At 33.7% G+C, this 5,088-nt stretch overlaps 1 pseudogene; it reads right to left on the bottom strand.

Annotated features, from left to right (window-relative positions):
- Positions 1 to 3,643: 3,643 nt before the first annotated feature.
- Positions 3,644 to 5,088, bottom strand: part of LOC107564872 (GTPase IMAP family member 8-like) — a 9,235-nt pseudogene continuing 7,790 nt past the window's right edge.

The raw sequence follows: 5,088 nt of genomic DNA, 5'->3' as shown, positions 1-5,088 counted from the left end.
TAAAGAGTTTAGCTCCAGCCCTGATCAAACTCATCTCTGCTTGTAGCTTTCTAGCATTCCTGAAGACCCCGATTAGCTTGTTTAGGTGAGTTTGATCAAGGTTGGAGCAAAACTCTGCGGGAAAGTGGATCTTAAGGGCCAGAGCTGCCCATCCCTGATCTAAAGTGATTTTTAAAGAATTATAAAAATAAAACATATTATAAAGACCACTAATAAAAAGGCCTAAACCTGCAGAATTATATACATACATACATTATCTTACATTTAATGTGTGATTGACATAAAGCACCGCTTCAAGCCGAACACATCTACAGTTGATGACGAACATGATGCAGGGCATTGGTGTAGTGCAGTTATATGCTCGTAAAATTCAAGATATTGGGGGAAAACGTCCCTGTATGAGATTTTGTCTCATATTTATATAGTTAAGCAATATCACACAAGGCTAAATCAATTTAGCCTATTCATTAGGCTAAGTCCAATGTTTCTATTTCTTTTTGGAATTATTACTGGACACATTTCATTGTCTTTTCAAATATGTTTAATTGCCTCACGTTTAACATTTGAAGCGCTGTTTTTAAACTTATAGCCAAGCAATAAAATAGTCCTTATGTATGAATCCCTAAATCATTGATTGAAAATGAGTTGGTTCTGAGTAAAAACAGTATAAGCTTTTATTTATTCATTCATTCATTCATTCATTACAGTTCCAGAGTTACCGGTTAGAACGAAATAAAACATTAGCCTACTGCTCTGAAACAAATGTCATTTAAAATTATATTTGTATATTTAAATATTCATTTTATTAGAAAACGTTCATGCTCCCAATGCTGGCGCTGTCAACACATCACATTCCGGCAGCTGACAGAAGAGTTGCAGTGAATTTCCTCATTGATTTGACACAAAAAAATTATATATAATTAAACTGTATATATAAAATGATTTTATTTACAGGTGTCATATTTGTGATTGTTTAATGCCGGATAGTTTTTAAGGATAGTTAATCGTTACCTTCCTATATTTGTTATGAAATAAAATCCGTTATGAAGAATATTCTTTATGAAGTTTATTTAGGCCTATTATTCATGACGAATTTTAAGAAAAAGTTAAATGTTTTTAAATGTAAGATAAAATAGAATTGGTCTATTCTATAGATAGGCCTGTATGTAGGCTAATTCTATTTTTTCTTAACTTTTATTGGACTGCAGATCGAAATAAAAAATTATTTTGGATAATATCTGTAAAATGAGAGATATGACATTGTTAATTTAGGACTATTTTCTTTCTAGAAAAACAAATAGTCTAAAACCATTTAACTTGCAATGTTATTATGGAATAAAAGAAACATCAAAACAAGATGTGTAATTAAGAAAAAATTGTTGACAAAATTACAAAATTAACGATGAATTAGGCATATGTTAGACAGTGAGATCATCTCCACTACATAGCCGCATATAGCCTACAATATACAATGAGCTCAACCAATAATGTATTAAAGACCAGAAAGTACAACTAAATAAATGGATAAATAAATATGGAAATTAGTTACTGCATTACCGACTAATATATTTCCTATACAGCATTTAACAAAGTAACCTTTTTTTGTGAAGTGTTACCAATAAATCTAATTTGCAGTCATCACTGAATATTAAAGTCATAACAGTTCACCAAACATGGAAATCTACTCTGAATGTGTTTTTATTATTATTATATAAAATTTATAATTTGACTGTGCCTGCAACACAGAGGACAAGCAGTTTGGAGAATGGATAGATGGAATCTGGCTGGGAGATTAAACTGTTAATGTTATTTATTTTATTTATATGGAACTTATGCACACATTTAAATATTTGTAACTATGGATTCTCTGGAGTTTTTGAACCTAAGCATTTTTTTTTAAATTTCAATACAAAAACAAAAACTTTATAGACACAGAAGAATCAGAACCAAGGACTCGCCAACAAAACCATTTACATAAAGCAATGCCATTCAAAAATAGGTAGTACATTACAAATGCCTACAGCATAATAAACTTTATAATACAAAAATGTGAAATCAAAAGTATTTCTTGTCACAGTCTACATGATTATTTTCCAAACGAGTTCAGTGCAACCCCATCCCACAACCGTTTCTAAAGATTTCATTGATCATGTCAATCACAGTGCTGTTTGCTCACACAATGCTGAAACAAATACTAACCCCTAAAAGCATGACCATAATTTTAGACCATAATTCTTAATCTAGTGTTGGTAGCACTCCCTGGTACATGCTAGCATTAGTTTGTTGCAATATAATTCATCCATGATTTTTATGATCTAAATTTATGAAGCAAGAACTGTCAGTGGTGAGAGTATGACTGAGGTTGTGCTTAGCTGATTTGGGGGGCAAAAAAAAAAAATCATGCTTATATAACGTTACACTATTTATGAGGTTAGCTTCAAGTCAGTAGGGCCAGTTGTTCAAAAAGTTTATTCTGGATCAGAATGATCTGGATTTGGAAATCCCATGTTTTGCTATCCAGGATCAGGTAACTCATTTTTTTTCTTTTTTTCTTTTACTTTCAAAGCAAAAATGGAATGGATCACCTTGATCCAGATACACACTTTTTCAGATTTCCAAATCTGGATTACTAGTGCTCTACGGAGCCCCTAAAGGGACATGGTGATGGGGGGGGGGGATGCCAATGTTTTGCGTTCTAGTTTTGCATTGAATTTACACAAATAACTACTTCTGACTGGTCCATCTCTGATGATTGTGCCATTTTAGTTTACAATCAGTGATAAAAAAAACAACAACTTTAAATTAAATATAATACTTTTGATTGATATTGACAGTTATTTGGGGATATATTACATGTTGCAAATGTTGTATTTTTTGGACCAGTTTTAAAGTTTTATTGCATTTTTGTTTCTGAAATCCTCCTTCTGCTGGGATCAAAATAATATTTTTTTGTTTTGTTTTTTGAATCAACAGTATCCCAATCTTACTAAATGAATGACACATACTGAGGATTTAATCTCAATCAAAACCAAGATTTTGTGAATTGTGTGATCTAATCCGAATTCAGAATCCCAAATTAAGAAACAACCCATTTTCAAGATTTGATCCAATCCGATGACCAAAATTCGATCAGATTACTTTTGAACAACTGGCCTCTGGATTTCAGACATTCTTAAAAATAATGATTCTTTACCATCAATGGTTCCATGAAGAACCTTTAACATCCATGGAACCTTTCCAGTCCACAAAAGGTAGTGGGAAAGGTACTTCAGATTATTATATTATATTAAGTTAAAAAATGGTTCTTTTAAGTACTGTTAACAGAAAGATTCTTTGGGGAACCCAAAATGGTTCTTCTATTGCAATGCTATGAAAATCCTCTTTTGGAACCTTTATTTTAAAGAGTGTACAGAGTTAATCTTATACAGTATTGAGAACACTTTACTACAGTTAATATCAGTGATTTCTTAAAGTTTAAATTATTATTAAGGATATCCTCTAGTCTCGATCCCTCACACCTTTTTATTAACCACAAGTAAAGCTGGAATAAAACTCTATTATGCTATTAAGCTGCTTTAGATTTCTTCACCCCTTCTGCGTGATACTACTGTACCTGCATTCCTGTTTTAAACCTGTTTTAAAATCATAAAATCATTAAGGTGTCGCAATAACTGTAACTGTTTTCTTGTTCGCTGATTTTTTTACTCTGCTTCCTGTTAATCGTATCAACGATACATTTTGCGCCCGCTCCTCCTGCAAGAGTTGCACCTCCTGTGATTAAAGCTGCAGGTAGTGCCAATCCAGTTCCCGCTGCCAGTGCTACACCTCCAATCACTCCTCCTACACCTGCTCCCACCAAGGCTCCCATTTTAGCAGTCTTGACAAGTCTCTTTTGTTCATCCTTCCTTATCTTTATCTCCTCTTCTTGCCTTAATCTCTTGTCCTCCTCTCTCTGCCGCTCTTCTTCTTCCCAGATTTTCCTTTGAGCTTCCTGGTACATCTGATTTGTGTAATGCTCTCGTCTGTTGTCCTTCACCATTGTGTCTATCTTCCATAACAGCTTACTAACCTGTGTTTGGTTTTCATTTGTGTTATCAAAAACCTGATAACCAGCTTTACACTGTTTGATTAGCTCATTCATCTGCTTGTTTGTTGTCAGAAACTCCTCTATAGATGTTTTCAACTGATCCCCTCTAGTAAAAAGAATGATGGTGTAATGTAAAGCATCTTCTCCAAAGTTCTCCTGAATCCATTTTACGGTGTTCTTCTCCTCAACTGTGAATCTCACATCCAGTCTGATGACCAGTAGAAATGCATGAGGACCAGGAAGAGACATTTCTACACATCTCACTACTTCATCCTTCAGGTCTTGTTCACGCATTGATGTGTCACACACCCCTGGAGTGTCAATCACTGAGATAATTCTACCTTCTACCCTCCGCTGATACTGTTGGCATTTTCCAGTCACCGATTCAGAACAAAATTCTTCTTTAAAAGATTTTTGTCCCAGGATGGTGTTTCCTGTTGCACTCTTTCCAGCTCCAGTTTTCCCCACCATCACAATTCTGAGATCTGACATGATTGAAGAAGATAACTTGTGTAAACAAATGCAATGTGCATTATAATTAATTGATTTGCCCACTATTTTTATGTCCAAGTTTGTTTCTGTCATGGTGTCAATGACTGTGAATTCAAGCAACAGACATTGGAGATTTCTAAAGTGAATTTATTACGATTACTTTATTTGCCTCAGTAATGTCAATATAACGTGTCACATAACCTATGATTGTCAACAATAATGTTTTTATGAATAGACGTAACATACACAAAGTAGTGAATTCTTTGATTCTGGGTCAAGATATATTTAAATGTGCAAAATATAAACATCAGAGGCACACCACAGTAGGCAACTTTACATGTCAAGTTGTGCATGTAAATAAAATAAAAATGGCAAAAACTCAGTCTCTTATTTATCAAACAGCACCCTGGGTTTACTTTTAAAAAGTAGTTCACTTCCAGAACAAAACTGTATAGATAATGTACTCACACCCTTGTCATCCAAGATGTTCATGTCTTTCTTTCTTCAGT

The sequence above is a fragment of the Sinocyclocheilus grahami genome, unplaced genomic scaffold (genome assembly GCF_001515645.1).
Source record: "Sinocyclocheilus grahami isolate Dianchi unplaced genomic scaffold, SAMN03320097.WGS_v1.1 scaffold967.1, whole genome shotgun sequence".
Lineage (NCBI taxonomy): Eukaryota > Metazoa > Chordata > Actinopteri > Cypriniformes > Cyprinidae > Sinocyclocheilus > Sinocyclocheilus grahami.
The sequence above is the reverse complement of the archived record's forward strand: the minus strand, read 5'-3'. Positions and strand labels throughout refer to the sequence as shown.